The following is an 18,256-nucleotide window of genomic DNA, read 5'->3' on the forward strand; positions in this document are numbered from 1 at the left end:
GTCAAAAGAAGACGGATGTTTTGGTTCTCATACGGAAGCCTTGGGCTAGAACAGCGGAAATGAAGAGTTGGGTAGTTCAGAAAAGGGGGTTGGTAATCCGGGATTCTTATTTTTTGGCTAGAAGACATCGACCGTCAGAGAGAGGGTTTATTGACTTGAAAGGCAGCCAGGTTAGCCTGAAAAATGTCTGGCCTGCTACTCTGCACTGGGGAACGGGAAGGGGAGAAAAAAGAGGGCCACGATGAGGGGTGATGATGATGGCAGGAGGCAGATGAAAAATATATTACAAAATGCACACTTTCTAACATCACAAACACTAGGCAAGGTCCGTGTCGCTTAAAAAGCGTGAGAGTACTCACGTTGCCTGTAGAGTTTTCAAACTATCTGGCCAAGCGCCGAGGATCAAATCCTCCGAGAGGGGCCTTGTGTCCATAGACCTCAAAACAGATGCAAGCAGAAGTCTTTCACATGTATATGCTGGACACACCACTAAACCTTTTTTTTGGTTTCTTGCACGCCACATGTGGTATGTGTACAGTCCGGGGAGTACGCTTGTCCTATTAAGTGCAAGTATTTGCGCGTGAAGGCGACGCTTAAACGTAATCTATGGATTATGCATGCAACAGAGCGTGGTATTCCGCGAGGAACAGAAAAGGTGATCGCCGGATCTAGCCGTTTAAGGAGGATGTGTCGAGTGTCTGGCAGGGCCCAGTATCTAGCCGTCGCACTCATCATCGACTGTCAGATCCTTCGAAGTAATACGTACAAAGCAACTAGGCTCCCAACCCTGTTGATCGTCCTCTAGAGAGCCGATGCCATTTTATTCTTCCGAAATCGTCACTCCGCCCTCTGAACATGGTACGATATATATACAAGGTGTTCCGCATAGGCGGTATGTTCCCGCTCACTGCCATTCGTGCAATTACAAATTAGGCACACATTCACTCCTGTTTGACTTTACGTTAATATGAGCCGCTTCGCAAGCTTTATACATCGTTCTATTCTTACTCCTGGCTCACCAAATTCACGATGTGCTGGGTGAAGAGGTACTGTGCATGATCCCTGGCGTTTAAAGAAAATGTTTAGCCCGTGAACCACACCATCGAGAGAAGCCGGGGCACCCTAAGAGAAGGCAGGCAGAGTTTTTCAGCAAAAGGGCGCTAAAAAAGCAAAAATCACTGCATTCGCGATTTGAAGAGTTTTAGGTTCTTTATTGCCAGATTTTTTCATATCAAGATGATCAAAATTATCATCATTATGAGCCTGGCTACGCACACTGCAGGGCATATGCCTCTTCCATATTTCTCCAATTACCTCGTACTGTGTCAGTTGAGGCCTCCCTATCCCCGCAGACTTCTTAATCTCATCCACCCATGTAACTTTATGCCATCTCTGCTACGCTTGCCTTCTCTTAGAGTCCGCTCCGTTGCCCTTAAGGACCAGCGGTTATATTGCCGTCGCATTACATGCCCTGCCCAAGCCCACTTCTTCCTTTTGATTTCGACTACGATGTCATTAACCCGCTTTTGTTTCCTGACCCACTCCGTCCTCTTCCTGTCTCTCAACGCTACATGTTTCATTTTCCTTTCCATAGCTCCCTTTTTGCGAGCTATGGATGCCTTTTTGGTTATCCTCCACGTTTATGCCCCATAAGTTAGTACCTGTACGACACAACTGTTACATATTTTTCACTTGACTACTGGAAGACGAGACCTGTTACTAAAGCCGATATTTACAAAGTCAAAATTGCTTATACCTTTAATGTTTCCAGCAGCACAGAACATTTTATTTTGTACTCCTCGGAATAATAACTTAAGTGCATCGCCGTTTCACCACAGTCGGAGGGCGCCGTTTGTTCTGCTTACGTCCCGAACGGCTTGAGCGAAGGACGAGGCAGAAAAGAAAATGTTCAGGGTTAGGAGCCAACGCCAACCTAAAATATAGGTGAACTTTGTCGTAGTGACAAATACTACGGTTTTTCCCTGAGAAGCGCTCTATCAGTTTCCTTCCAGCGACAGAAAAAAAATAGCAAAGGCGCAGCAAAATATAAAAGGACGAAACGGGCAACGAAAGCCTGCAATAGTTTTTCCTTCGTGGCTCACTGAGGGTGGCGCAACTACACATCTTTTACCTCTGCTATTTGTTTTTTCATACTCATTTACACGTCCTAGTGTTTTGTGAGTGTTTTCGGTGCATTTTCATTTTTCCGTTCCGTTCTCGATTAATGTTTCGTCTATAGCACGATTTTCTAGTGAGGCGAACAAAACCAACCAGAAATCTGTTCTACGTTAGCTTTAGAAAACGTCTCTGATTTTTTTTTTTACAATTCAGTACAATGTTCTGTAATAGTAGTTTCGTAGCAAGGTGCGCTCGCTTGTTTCCAAGCGAATGCTGAATGTTTCCTTCTCCTTGGTGTAGTTTTGTTCTTCGGGTGCCAACATTAGCCGCCTGCCGTTATGCACAATCATCGACATGAATTAAGGGCATCCATGGTTCGCTCACGCGTTCTTATCCACTTACGCAGAGCAAAACTATTTCAACAGACAAGAGACGTCCCGGCGACTTCTCCATGCTTTTATCTCTTTCGCGTTTAGGCCGTGGAATAAAAAGAAATGACTTCGCACTAATTTTAGTGGAGCTAAAGTAAAACACAGATTGTCTGTCTTTCGTCTCGGCCTTTGCATGCACTACGTTTTGTCCTCTTTAAGCGCTCTGCGAATAAAAGAATCGCTTCTCAGTGATCGTGTTTGTTTACTTGCACTGATTACATTTGAATTTAAAAAAAAAAAGCGTGGTCCGGAATTGACAGTACGTGTAGGATGACATATCATTAATATTTTTTTCAGGATGCAGGTTTCGCCTTTCTGTGGCTTTTTCTTGGACGTTTGAAGTCACCGGTCGGTGAGTACATTGTTCCAATTTCCCGGAGTTTCATGTGTTCAGAGTCATTGCTTGAACGAGAAGGACAGATAAAATATATTTCAAAGCTTCCTTTGCACAATTTCACAAACAAAAATGTTCACAAAGGCCCGTACGTTATGGTTAGCTCCATTGTGTGCACAGGTTGTCTTAAAAGTTCGAAGGGCATCGTGTTTGTGTCTGCTGAGAGCGCTGCTGCGCTAATGCCCCGTTGCTGTTTAAGGGCACGATTATTCTGCTTTTGCAGGCACCAGTGACAGGTGCGGTCATACAGTGCCATGGGTTTACTAGCCGTGTGTAATGTCTTGATTGAATTCAACTATTAGGCTCTCTGTGAATTAACACGATCCAAAAGTTCAATAGAATAAGCAAGATGGTGAACTGTTCTTTCAATAATACATCACAAATTTCATCAATGTAATAAGAATTTATTATTTATTTAATTTTTAATCTGGGCATGCTAGGTACTTGTTGCTTGTATATCTGTTAGCCTCTGACGAAGAGAAAAAAAACAAGAACCAGTGTGCTTCGTGACTGGTGCTGCATGGAAGGCATGTATTGTGCACGTCTGTTCTCAAAGGGCGTATTTTTTTGCTGATCAGCGCGCTTTTCTGTGATACAAAAATAACAACAACAAAACTCGCGTTACATTAGAAAAACAGCATTGCTGAACGACATTTCTGAAACCTCTACCAGAAACCTCCCCTTTTGACAACAGCATCCTTCTGTCTCATGAAGATGCAGAGGGCAAATACTTTTGTCTGCGCGTCCAAAAACAAGATTATAAGTTCAGCAGATGACAGAATTTCCGGAACCGTTCGCGAGCTTTGTCTAAAACCATCTAAGCGAGAGAGCAAAGCGTCTCGCAGAGCTTCGACAGAAAGTGCTTGCGCAAACACCACTCTTGAGGCAAGCGAGAACGAAAAAATAAAAAGGCAAACATGGCACAGCCCCTGCCGTTTGTGCGCGTCCTCCGAAAAGCCAAGCCTTTCGACACAGAAACACTGGAAGCAGTAGGCGCCCCGCCAGGCATGCATGAACAATCCTTTATTTTTTGTTCACTCTCGATGCAAGTCAAGCATACACGGCGGCAGTATTCGAAAAAGCGGCAATGACAATAGCGAAGGAAGCTATGCGACAAATAAAGTGAGAAAGTAAGTTAGAAAAGCAAAAGCGCGCGCTCTCCCACGCACAAGTGAGAGACAGGCACGCGCAAGTTAGCGTGCGTCTCACATCAGTTGACGAACGGCCGGGCGGCAGTATCTGTCATGTCCCGAAAAGTGCGCCAGTCAACAATCGAGGGCTCTAGTGAATGAGGAGCCGAAGCACCGGGATGCAGCATCGTGCAGCGAAGCGAGCGTCAAGCGCGAGAAATGATTTCGCTATGCGCGCTTGAGACAAAAGAGCTGGAACAAAGCGCTCCCGCGCGAGCGTCGCTCGCGTAAAGCGGGAACGAACGAATGAAAGTGAAAAACAAAACCAACAAACGAAAGAAAAAAAGCGCGTCTTTCACGTCATCCTCGTTCGTTCTACACGTGGGACGGCGTGGCAAAGCGCGTCTGCTCCTTCCTGCCTTTGTTTCCTCCCTTTTGCCGTGGGCCGCGAAGCCTACCGTTGCCAAAGCGTGGAACTGCACCTAACACACTTCTGGGAAGATGAGAAGGAGTGAGAGGAGGAGAGCGCTCGGTGGGCCGCAGCCGAGGCCCTGCTCGCAGCCTGCTGGAATGCAAATGAGCTCGGTGCGACCGAGTTTTCCGTTTAGTAACACCCGCCGATAGGCAACATGGTGGCACGAAAGGGGCTTTGCCTTAGTTTCGGTTCTATACTTTGTTAATCTAGCTGTCGTGCTTTTTAGGTCCCTGATTATGCTTTCTCTAGTTCGCTATGGTTCATGAATTCTTTCAATCAACAGACGGAGGGTGCCAGCAAGGCTCACGTTCACTATAAATATGAAGATTTTGAGTAGTAATTGTTTGTATTAACCACGTTATTTTTCTTCTTGCATATTGTATATGTTGGTAACAATTCCATATATTTTTTATTTTGAAAGGAAAATGGCGTTAAGGCAGCGACGCTGCAGACATCATCGCCTCAGACGATATCTGCTGCGGGCAGAACAAGCAAGATCGTGAAGTAGTGCACCAGAAACACATGTTTATATAGTGCTATCGTCGATTGGTCTGTTCCATCCGATCCTGAAGATCTCTAATAGACACCATCACGCTTCGGGCCGGAGTGGATGCTTTGAGTTCCACATAAAGCTGCACTTAAACATGACATCGAGAGTTCACTTTAATGCCACGTGAAATGAAGATTTAAAATAGAGTAAAACTGAAAAAGCTAAAGTAACAAACTTTGTTAATTACCCTCGCCTCCCCCATCCCCTCCATCCAAAAAAAGATGTCAGTGTGGTAAAAGTGAATAAACTACAACATAAACCATAATTTCCTCCAAAACAAGTAATAGCAGGCATAAAAATGCATAAAACGTGAGAAAATCGAAGCCCACAATGTAACAGATAGGAAAAGGACGTCCTAGTTTCCGATTCTGCGCCGTGTTGTAAAGCTGTAAGTTCACGGTGATCCATAACAGCACAACAGACGGGACAAAGAAGAAGGTACACCACGCAGACAAAGAAGGGACACAACGCAGAGCTCTGTGTTGTGTCCTTTCTTCTCTGTCTCGTCTGTTGCGTTGTTATGGATCACCGTGAGCACCTACTCGCCCAACAACTGGTTCTGTCGTAAGTACACAGGTTGGTGAAAAAGGCTCCTAAAACACATGAGCTGAAACGTCGTTTATCTTTATTTCACGGCCGGTGTAGGCTGTTTTACGGTTTAATGTGACTGTCCATGACTGAACATCTTTTCGTGGAAAAATTAAACGATTGGGCAAGCCGTGCCTACGACTAGTTTCTATTGATTTTGAATGAGACACATTTAACTTTCTCCATCTTTCCGCCATTTCAATCCTTTTCACATATTTATTTTTTTGTTATATGTCCTTCATTTGACTTAATTTTTGCAAGGTGTCGAGGCACGAGGCTGCAAAATAGACAACTCGAACACATTCTGCCGTAAAAAAAGAGCCCTCTGAAATGAAACAAACTCACGCACCCGCTATTTGAACTTGGCATGATAGCTAGGAATCTCTGATCATCACAAATGAGAAGATATAAGTCCTTAAATTCAACTTGAAGTTAACATACACTTAACGAAAGGCTCGCCGGGGTTCCTTAGTGGCCATAGAGGTCGGCTGCTGACCCGAAGGCCGTTCGAATCCCTGCCGCAGTGCGCAAGCATCGATGGAGACGAATTGAAAAGCAGCCGCGTTGTGCGTTGTAAGTTCACGGTAAAGAACCCGAAGCGGTAGAATCTTATGTGGAGCCCTCTACTGGCGTGTTTATAATAGCCACACGTGCTGCTCTGGGACGTTAAACCCCACATACCATACCATACCATACCTTAGCATACCATACCATACCATACCATACCATACCATACCATACCATACCATACCATACCATACCATACCATACCATACCATACCATACCATACCATACCGAAAGAGCTCTTATAACAGGGTCTAAAATGGGCAATTCTTCGCTTCGGGCGTGAAGCAGCCAGCGTACGAAGGTTGTGAGGAGGCATCTTATCCACCGGTATGCACGGGATGGGAGAAACCCACAGTTCGTACCGTGCGTGATGAGGCGTCGAGACGCGTGATGCTTTTGGGAGTTTGCGGCGAGCGAGTCACTTTGAAGGCCGCACGTGGTTTTCGGGAAGAGCTTGGAGGGTGCCGAGGAAAGTAGGGAAGAGGGGAGGGGGGGGGGGGTGGGGGGGGGGGGGGGCATTAGCACTAGTAGGAAAGGCGGTTGACGTGCGCCAGATGCCGCGGCCGTGCGCCGGCACCTCGAAACTCTGCTTACCCTCGTCACACCTCATCTGCCACTCCAAAGAGTCTACGCGTCTCGCGTCACGTCTGTGCACACGTCCCCGCACCGCCACCCTTGCGGCCGGACCCGCGCGTACCTCCCCGGCCTGAGCGATTCATCATTGGTGCAATCAGCGAGAAGACACGCTCTGCGAACGATGCACCAGATGGCGCCCCGAGTGTGGCACGGGGTGGCCTGCAGTCGGGGCAGTTGCTATGTGATCGGGCACGGACATCTCGAGTGAGAACTAAGCGTACTGTATTAGTTGGAGTACCAGTAGACTTACCCGACAGTGCAGCTGATTGCGTGCAACACGCATCAGTATGCGTGTTGCGCTGCTGAGGTGATAATCTAGAAAAGTGTGGTGCTCAGTACGTGTTACTTGTTTGCACTGTGCACTGTGATGCCTGGGAGCGATATTTTGCCACAATGTGAGCAATATTTTGTTGTGTTACTTTCTTTCACATGTTCCAACGGATGTCACATTGAGGAGATAGTATCCTAATTAGGCACGGAATTCCAAAAAGAAGCTAAGTATATTTTATACCATATGAAACATATTCCAGGTGTCGCAGCTAAAAGTAACCAAGCTTTATAAAACGCGGAATCTCCTAGCCTAGTGAATCCAGATGAGAGCTGTTGAGAGTCGCGTGGCCTAGTATGGAGTGCTTTTTTTCTTCCAGACTTAATTAACTTGTAAAGACTAATGAGCTAAGGTAATAAATATTGCCTTCCAGATTTAAGTGCAAACTCAGAAGTTGTAGATAGGCTTGAAAAACAGTTGACTGAGATATATGAACAGTGGTAAGATTTGCGCCACTTTACTTACCTTAATTAAATGAAAGCTACCTTGTGACAGCTGCTCGCACTTAACTTTCGTCCAGCGCATACACAAAGTCGCACCTGTGACAGCGCTCCAGAGAAAAGCGGATTTTGTTCTCGGAAACGCGTCGTGGGACAATTAAGGAGCGTTGCTGTCACGTGGAAGATTTGGATTTTCCGAGCTGAGCATTAATGCTGGTAAAAAACTGCTTTACGTGACTAACACCTTGGTGCAGACGTTTCAGCCAGCCTTTATTCAAGACTATCTACATCTCCGGAATTCGCACTTTATTCCTACCGACAAAAAAATAAAAACAAGTACTTAGTATTTACTAAGTAACTTTAGAGAACGAAAACATACTGCATACTAAGCCACGAGGCTCTCAACAACTCTTAGTTCCGTTCACTGGGCTAAAACATTCAGTCTCGTTTAAAAGGTCTTCCTTCAACTGGGGTACCTGGTATTCCATGTTTCATGTGTTTCCCCATTTTGCAATCTTGTCTGTAAAGTTCGCAGTCATATTTGGACATTGCAGGGCCGACTTTCAAGGCTTTTCTCTCACTGTCGACTGCTGATGTGTGTATTTTTGTCGCCACCCGTCGGCATAGCTGTGTGAGAAAGCCAATGGCTCTAATTCGTAATGCCGCGTTAGTAGTAGCCAAACGGACGGACAGAGATAAAACGTATAAACTGAGGAAGGCTTCGCTCTGGCATGTAAAGCACCAAAACTTTCTTGGATCGCTTTAAATTAAATTATTTTATTGAATAAAAGCCACGGCGGCGACCCTTCTTTTTTTTTTTCGTTTCTACCGTTCTGTAGCTCCCCAATAAAAAAAGCTAGCTTTTGTACCTCGAAAAAAAAAAAATAGATCGCCGTTCGTCGTTGCGTCAGTGTTGTTACTGCCGGTGCCTCGATCCTTTTACGAGGATTAGGTTGGCCAATAGTGGTACGGTGGGACAGATATCACCGCAGGGAGTAAGCCGCGTCGGCTAATAAACGAGAGCCACCGGTCCCTCGCAAGCTCGTTTGTCCAGACAAAATGGCTTCGCGTGCGTAATGCGTTATTACATTGCGAGAAAAAAAGTAACAAGGAAAATAGACCTTGAAGTTTTTTGTATACTTAATGACTGGTTTCTGTTCACTTGCAATCGGAAGGAAAATAGGAACTGTAGATATTGCAGCACTAGTTATAGCCGTGGAGAAACACCCGACGAGCTTTTTCGGGAAAATCTTGAAAATCGGGAAAACATTGCAATCAAGCTGAACGATTAGTTGCACACAAAATACAGAAAAATCGTCTACAGAAACAGTGCAGAGTGATATCTGCTGCCACGACGGCCATATTTTAAGCAGTAAAACATACGCATAAATAATTATATCAGAAATGAATAAAATTGAATAGACAGTTGATATGATTGCCCATAATGAAATAGTTTCTTTTCGCCACTATCTCGGCATTTGTTCTCTGCACGGCGAGCTTCCCAACGTCAAGATTTGAATAGTTTCCGGAAATTGAGGACACTGAGGTGTAAATAATGATAGATATCATGCACTGTACAAAAAATGAGGAAGTCAACTAAAATCAGCAAGTAGGAAAGAATCAAGATTGATACCGGCAAAAAGAAAGAAGTATATATTCACTGATAAAACTTATGTCATTTCTAAGGCCTTACGCTTCTAGTGAAAACATCGACTCCCACTAGTACTTCTTTATTGTTTCCCGTTGCTGAAGACGACGCACTTCCCCGAAATTTGAGCATTGAAACCTGGAAATGTCGTCAAAACCTAAAGTGGCGTAACCAGATCCGTGGACAACTTGTCAAACTATTCGCTCGCAAGAACCGCTAGAAACTGACTTGAACTGGGGATGTCGGCAGGAATGACAGCCGAGTGCGCATACTCTAGCCTAGACTACTTGAAATTATGCCGTTTTAACGTACGGACAATTTTGAGAACGGGGCCTCTGATACAAGGTACAGCTACTTGAGCAAATTCAGAATATACTGCGTTAGAGGGCAGGAAGTTTGGAGGAAAAGAACTTGGGTGATAAGCAAAGGAAAGATCGCGTGGCTGTCTTACTCTCGGTGGAGATCCGAAACGCGTTTTAAGGGAAGGGGTGAAAGACATATAAAATATGGAGGGTAAAGATTTTAGGAGGATCTATTTCCTCAAGGAAAGAGGGTAGGCATTGTCGAAGCTACAGTTAGCATCATCCAATTAGAAATCTGATTGCAAAGTTGCTTTCCAAGTAAGAGCAGCTTGCGATTGGTTTTATTTTGTTCTAGCTTTGAAAAATCGCAATAACTAACGTTAACATAGTCAAGGAACTTGAATATCATAATCTGCTAACCCGTGCAACTTGCTTCGAGCAATCGATTCCTAATTTCCTGATAAAAGTTTTCGCTGCCAAGACGCTGCGTGATTGCAAAGAGTTCAGGACGTGCAAGCTTACGCTCCGTTAAAGCTGGCCTGCGCTTTACACCGTTATGCTTAGTTTGTGTGAGCAAACCTCTGTTTTGAAAGACTGAAGAAAATAGCTTTTTGTCCCCGCTCGTCAATTTCTTCCGTAGCGCGCAGGGGAGGCCAATACAATACAGGATGAAAAAATTGCGGAAGGCGAAAATTGGTCAGGCTGAGGTTCATGAAATGAGAAGGGAGACAGGGATTTTCTGCAGCAAAATGTCCGCTGGTAGCGTCTTTCACTTTTAGCAGCACGGCCCCAGTACCAGGCCTGTTCAACTGGCTCCTGCTCGCCAACTGCAATAGCAGAAGTACAGGTTCACATCGGCAAAGACGTACCAGGGACGGGGCGCAAAGATTGTATCGATAAGTTCAATTCGCCCATTTCCTTCTGGGGGCGAAAAGTTCTGACATAAAAAAATGATAAACAACAATCTTATAACGAAGTTGAGAAGAAAAGCGAATGAAGCTGCAGACATCCAACACTAGTCGAAAACAAGATTTCAGCGACGTCTGTCTTGCTTTCTTTGAAAGTGTAAGAGCGTAGATCAAGGTCTTTGCCGATTGGAGGTAAAATAGCCGGGGCTGATTGCGATTGTGACTGCAGGCAATTTGATCCATAAAACGTCGAAGAGGATTTCTTGCGCTGTCGCTGATATGTTCGTGATATATATGCATGATTTACCTTTGAATAGAGCGGATACGAGTGTAAGTTTGGGGTGATGAGAAAAAAAATTGTTTTTTCTCCAAAAAAGTGCTTTTTTTCAAAGGCTTTATTATTGCGCTCAAAACGTTTCCTGAGACCACCAGCCTGCTTGCTACGTTTCATACATTCATTCACCCTGCGGTAATATGTCATTGTTCTTTTTGTTGTAGTTTTCGTATTTGTGGGCAGGCCTTAGTGAGGTGTTCTGTCACATATTTGTTTGCATATGCACTGTAAATGACAATGAAAACAATATTAATAAAGAAAAACACTTTTCTCTGCAGAACTGTGTTACTCTTTATCTGACTTAGCTGTTCGCATTCGCTACCACGTGATCACCGTTTTTGTTGCATGCTATATATTTATGAATTAAGTTATATGGACTCTTTGTTGCATTGCGACAGCCATTCTGTAAATATGTTTTATTTATAGTTGTTTAACCTTCTGTTGTTCACTCTGCATTTTAGGGCTTTTCATTTATAACTTGTTTTAAATATTGCTGGCATCTATTGTCCTGAACTGTATTGTCTGCTGCGTGTTATAGGTATGTTATGTCATGTATTATGCTACCAGTTAATGCCTGATGTTTTTCATGCCTGTGAAAAGCCGGCCTCATACTGATCTAAGTAGCGTCATCTGTTTTCGTGTGAACAAAAGGAAGATTTTAAAAGTTGTTAAGCCACACTTAAATTATTGCTTTCCTTGCAAATTACAGCTTTTTTTTTTCTTTCTACGTAAAGTCGTCAGATTTTCCGTGTTTTTGTGCACTCGAAATCGCTCACCTATTTCTGAAAACGTGCTCTTTTGGCAACTAAACTAAAATAATTCATCTTAGCCTGAGCCTGTGCGGCCCCCAATGAAACTGTAATTTAGCTTGCTGTTCTCGTCGTAATTGTAGGCCACTGCGCGAGCAGAGATTTCAATTCGAATATTAATTTCTATGATTGAAGAAATTAGGACAACTGTAATAAAATTTCTTAACGTTGCAAATAAATCGGTAATCTCGGCGCGCAGGCGTTCGCAAAAGTTTTCATGTTTTTCTGCGTAAGCTGTGAAGCCAGCAAACGTCGCAAAGTTCGAGCTTCGATGCCCGCTGCATTTAATCCCCGAGCAATCTCCTGGGTTCAAAATATTGCCGAAGTAGTGGACAATCATTTCTTTGTTTACAATGTCTCGCGCATTATTCACTTTCGGCAACACACACAAAGAAAGCACTGAGATGAATCATTTTTGCTGTAAGTCACCTTAGGTTCGACAGTAATGAACCACGTGGAGTGCTTAACGTTCCTTCCAAATCAATACTTCATGCGTGGGTCAGCATTTAGTGCGGCGTTTTTCGCTTATGAATTTAACTTCTGGTGCCAGAAGTTCTCATATATGTGGGTTGATTTTGAAACAACAGGTTACAGTATGAAGTTTCGCTGAAAATTCTTTGTTGTTTTTCACGGGCCATCGAAGGTGATTGCAAAAAACAGCCCTAGCAGAAAGAAAAGGAAACTTTTAAATCACAAGCAAGCGAAGCTAATAAAGAACTATGAAAAGGATTAAAATTACAGCCACTCAACAAAAAGTACGAAATCAAGCGACCGTTGAAAAATTATTTTCTCTCGGCTGTTTTCGTGCGGCGAAGTTTAATTCATCGGTGTTGTTGCCGCCGCGTCTTTTGGCTCGAATAAAGACGGTGCCGGAACCTCCTGGCTCGGGATTAGTTGAGGACGGCGCGGGGAAAATTGGGGCCCGGGAACGGAAGGCTCGTAAAACGTCGCTCTTTTTACTGCCCGCCGATGTGCTGCGGTAGTTTCAGCGGTCACGTTTTGATCCTATTTCTCCTATCGAGTTCGCTACTGCGCCGTCCCTCGGCCTATTTTGCTTCGACTCTGTTCTCTTCTTCACTTCTGACTTTCGGTAGTGCATGTAGGGTTACGTGTGACGGATCACAGTGAAGGGTAAAAACCGACCGCATCAAGCGCATTGTGAGAGAAAAAAACAAGAAAGCAAGATTTGCTTACTGTTTATTTTCCACATCCGAAAAAAAAACAAATTAATTCTCTGCAAGATAAAGATGGTCTTAGAAACAGGTTCCACGTCACTGTTGGCGCGTGCCTTCTTGTCATCCTCGCAAAAAAAAAGTAATGATTTCGCTGCTTGATTTCATGCAGGCATGTCTGTGTTTATGCTTTTTGTACAAGGGAGAGAGGAGTATTAAAATATCGCATTTTCGTTGGATATCTGGGCAGCAGGACTGCACTGGAGGTCCGTGATCTGTGCTTCTTTCTTCGTTACTCGCGTGAGAACATGGATCACCCAGAGTTGCTTCAATGCAAGTTTTAGACAGTCATCTCTGTTTTTTGAATTCTTCGGGCCGCAGTCAGACAGCATTGAGTGTAGAGGCTCGTTGTCTGCTCGCGTCTTTTCAATGCTGCAAGAGTAGTCCTAATTAATATTTTTGCGTTTTGTACTGCTTTCATAACATGCAAAAAAGTGACATCAGATGCTTAAGACACCGCAGAAAATAAGGTGCGTGATATGTTAAAAACGCCCTTGGCCCTGCAGTAACTACAACAGGCAACCACGCCTGTAGTCTGCATTTCCCAAGCAACCAAATCCACTCGTTTTCATCGCTGTTAGTTGTAAGCTAGGTGTAATATGATTAGTACTATCAACTATTCGAAAAAGGTACTCATGCGTACTCAACACCGATCCGTGTTTTATACACAAATTTGAGTGAACAGATGACTGGTGGGTCAGCGGTGTTGGTCTCCAAGTATAGCTTTCATTCTATAGTCCTCCTTTCGGTAATTTTGGCTTTGCTGTTTGCAAGAAGTGCGTGACATTGTTACTTCTTTTTAATTGTTATGCAATAAATAAAAGCTACGGCTGTTTTGTAGTCTAACAGTTCTGCTTTCGACAACAATCTAAAATTCAGGAGCAATACTAAATTGGCCTTTGGGATTAAACCTAATTATTAGTCTGAGATAAGAACTGTTAATTGCATAAGAGAATAACCGACACCAAGCTTACTAAGAAAATAAAGGCAGCATATAGTTTCTTGCCCAGTTCGAAAAAAACTGTTCCATTAATACTACCCATATCACGCCGTTAACTCAGTCCTTTCGCGAAAACATCTTGCATTCCTTAATGTCAGAATGTCAGCGCATAAACTGTCACTTTAGAAGGCTTGACATAAACAGAGCAAGACTAGGCAAAACAAAGCAAGAAGCGAGAGGGGTTCACTGTGTGTGATGGAAGGACACGTGCATAAATAAAAGAAACTTGGATTGCACAACGGATGAGCGTGCTCTCAGCACCTGAAGACAAGAGAGGGCTGTAGGAAGCCTTTTCCTGCAGGCAAGGTTGGAAATGGCCTTTGAAACATGCACGAGGTGGGGTGGGGCGAGTCCAACGGGATCTGGGTGGCTAGCCGAAGCGCGTCTGCGGAAGCGGCACACCGGAACCGGAACCGGAACCTTAAGCAGGGAAAGAGGAGGGCTCGCGATATCGACGATGAACGCAAGGGACGGAGAGAGTAGCAGATAAAAGACGTTCTGGAGTGGATGGCCTATGATATTGTTGTGTGGGGTCATAGAGTTAGTTTAGGTAAACTGTAATTTACTTATTAGTCAGCTGCCGTGCTACTTAACCATGCTAGTCACTCTAAATATGAAGTCTAAATCAACTTTATGCCCTGAACGGGGCAGCTGTTAAAGTTCCCCTGCCGAACTCTGTAATTTGCCTGCTTTTCATACCGTGTAATCAGGCACTGATTTTTGTGTTCACGTCATGATACACAGCTTAGCGAATCATGGTGAAGCATTAAGTAAATCCCAAAGCCGCCGCGGTGACTTAGTGTTTAAGGCACTCGGCTGTTTACCCGAGAGACGCGGGTTCAACATCGGCCGCGGTGGTCGCATTTCGATTGCGGTGTGCGATGTCAGTGCACGTAAAAAAATCCAGGTTGTCGAAATTTCTGGAGCTCTTCACTACGGCGTCCCTCATAGCTTGGGCCGGTTCGGAACGTTAAATCCGCATAAAACCAAAGCCCGAGCATTAAGCAAATGCTTGCGCAATTTTGCTCGTGAAGCTATCTGAGCAGCGTTTGATACCACATGGTTCAATTACAGGCTGATCAGAATGCAGGAGCAAGGCGCAAAATTTTTGCGAGACAGTTCTCTTGAAAGTAATAGATGACGAGGGTTTTTCTGGTGCCCACAATATAATCGCCGAATCGCATTGCGAAGAACATTCAGAAAATTGAGAAGATATCGATTTTGTTTTTGAACAGTTTTAGAAGAAGAGTCTTCTGAATCATTTTCGTCATTGCAAGTTATATTCTATCCTGACCAATAGGAACGTTTTCTTCGCCTGCTGTAATTGGCTTAAGCCTAAAAACTACATAATTCATTTATTGCGTCTCTTTATTTTGTACTTTCTGGTATTTTCACTTTTGTGTTCATTCTTCCGTTTATTTTATTATTGATTTCCTCTATTTTAGAGCCTGGACATTTGCGCGCGATGGGCTCGAACTTGATTACTTTTTGTATTTTGTACATAATGTGCAAAGCTCTCCCTTGTCCTTTCTTACTATCGCTTCCCTCTATACCCTTTCTCTTTTACCTCCGCCGGCTGCAGCTCGGGTGCTTATGACAGACGTTCTTTTCCTTCCATTTTTTTTTTCTACTTGACTACTACTTGACTCTATTTACAGTTAAATAACTCCCATTAACTCCTAAGTATAGCTGCAGAGCACAATTTAAAGGCGATTTTGGTCACTAATATTGGTACTCGTGATTTTAATTTTCTTTCAGCCGAGTTCTTTCCCCGCACGAGCGGTTTCAAATTTAGCGCCCACCGAAATTCTTCTGCAGCAGCGAGGCACTGCGCTCAAACTACTGACCTTATGCTCTACTGCAGGGCGAGATACCATAAACGAACCGTGACAGGCTGTTCTGTTCTCATTTCTGCACTATTTTTCGTGCACACAGACTCGTAGGTTTGGCTGATGGATCACCGGCATATTCGAAACTGCCAGAGAATTTCTTCCTAGATGAGTGTCCGATTTCTTTTTGTATGACAATTTGCAGCTCGGCATATGTCACTATGGTCTTCATTGTTCACACTTTTGTAAGCTCCTTTCGTGAAAGAACGACTCGCATAAACTCGCACTATTCATATTTTCATGCCCTTATTGCACATGTAGCTTTAAATCCTGCTAAACAAAACGAAAGTTGTCTAAGGAGTGAGCTGCTGTGGCCCGTCACATTCTGCATAACTCTTTTAAACTTATCGATCACGTTATTACGTCACACCCGGCCCATTTAGAAATTGAAATATGCATTTATTTGACTGTTTTTAGACTTTAACACCCGTTTGTTTTTATATTATTAAACATCAATTTCGGCGCGGTATTTTTGCGTTGATAATTTCACAGTTCAACACTGCACATAGGCAACACGATCCAGTACATGCTTGGTTTCGGGTCTTGATCACGATTTCATTACCTTTGTAGGCATACGTGTTTGCATGCATTCTATTAATCAGAGTTTTACTTTAGGCACTTAATTAGCCATGACAGCAACCTCTAACGCCATTCGCACATATGTGCCTGCGGGAAGTGCAGGCGATTCTGTCGATACGGCGGGGTCGTGGACCGCTTGCTGACCTTCGCAGTTCACGCTTTCGACTGGAGCCCCTGTTCACAGTGGAACTGAAATGTCGTCGAAATCTCAACAACTGCTGTCGTTGCCGTGTGACACACTCAACCACTGTTCAATACAACTGTCGCTCATGGGAATTGCAGTTGAAAACGCCAATGTCGCCGGTGCACTTAGTTATACCCTTCGAACCAGGCAATGAGCGGGACGAAATCCTAATTAAACTTTAATGCTATTAATATTACGAGCAAGTGACCAACAATAATGCCTAAACGTACACGCGCACACACACTGTCACGGATAATAGAAGAAGCGGGCGGGGCATTAACACGGTCAGAAAGCACATGCCGGCGCTCCATGGGGGTGTGCGCTGCTACCGCAAACATCACTGGGGTGGGCACGAGCGTCAGGCCCAGCTTCGACGCTCTTTGAATGCACGCTGAGTTGTATGCCATGGCCTTATCCGCCCATTCGGCCGGCTCGACAAACGTCGCCTTTTTTAACCTCCCCCCCCCCCCCCTCCCCCCTCACTGGACCGGTTCCTTTCGCGGACGTCGAACTGCAAGATCCGTTGCTGCCGTCGTTTTATGGCCGCTCGCTGCTTTATTCAAATTCAGCGCTGCTTATCTGACACCTTGCGCTCCATTACAATGATGCAAGCTGCGAGATGTGCCGCTGAAGCGCCAGAGTGTGTCGCGCTGTATAATGCAGCAATCACTTAGACACCTCCCCTGCGTGAGAGAATTTTTTTTTCTCGCATTCCAGATATAACAGTTTCACATGCATCTCTGTGCTCCGTTATTAAGAAGAGAAATGAACATTAATTTTCTGCATATCTTTCAGTTAGAAATGTGATGAGTTATGATAAATTGACTTCGAGAATGTCTGCTACCGCTTTGCTTTGTAGAAAACTTTGTGAAAACTGGGGAGGTTCATGTACTCGTACTATAAGGATAACAGGGTTAAATGTTTTGATGGATTCAATAACATTATAATTACAGCCTTGCTATAGTGGCTCAGTGGTTAGAGCACTCGGTTTCTGATCCCGAGGAAGCGGGTTCGATCCCGGCAACGGCGGCCGTGTTTTGATGGAGGCGAAACGCAATGCACCCGTGGGCTCTGCGATGTCAGTGCGCGTTTAAGAACCTCTGCTAGTAGAATTTAATCTGCTGCCCTGCACTAAGACGTCCCTTATAGCCAATGTCGCTTTGGGACGTTGAATCTTGCATAATATACCATACCGTACCGTACCGTACCGTACCGTACCGTACCGTACCATATCATACCATACCATACCATACCATACCATACCATACCATACCATACCATACCATACCATACCATACCATACCATACCATACCATACCATACCATACCGTACCATACCGTACCGTAGCGTACCGTACCGTACCATATTTATAATATATGTATTAGCATCAAAGGCGCCTTTTTTAAATAACATTGGAGGGTAAAAAGATATCGCTCTAGCAGTATAGTGAACATCGAACTGCTTTCTCTATACACACTCAAAGCAACTAATTCTATTTTGAAATCGTAATACCCTCCTGCATTCTGCCTTTTTCTCTCGTTACCTTCTTTATTCCTCATACCAAGCTGCAAGGTAGAATCACGTTTTGTCCGGTCAGACCCTTCATGTTTCCTGTCATTAAACTTCTCTCTTTCTCTCAGTCAATATTGCTACGAAGCCAGTGAACGGTGACGACGCGGACGAAGTTTTTGTGCGTGTGGCGCATGCTCGCT

The sequence above is a fragment of the Amblyomma americanum genome, chromosome 7 (assembly GCF_052857255.1).
Source record: "Amblyomma americanum isolate KBUSLIRL-KWMA chromosome 7, ASM5285725v1, whole genome shotgun sequence".
NCBI classification, from domain to species: domain Eukaryota; kingdom Metazoa; phylum Arthropoda; class Arachnida; order Ixodida; family Ixodidae; genus Amblyomma; species Amblyomma americanum.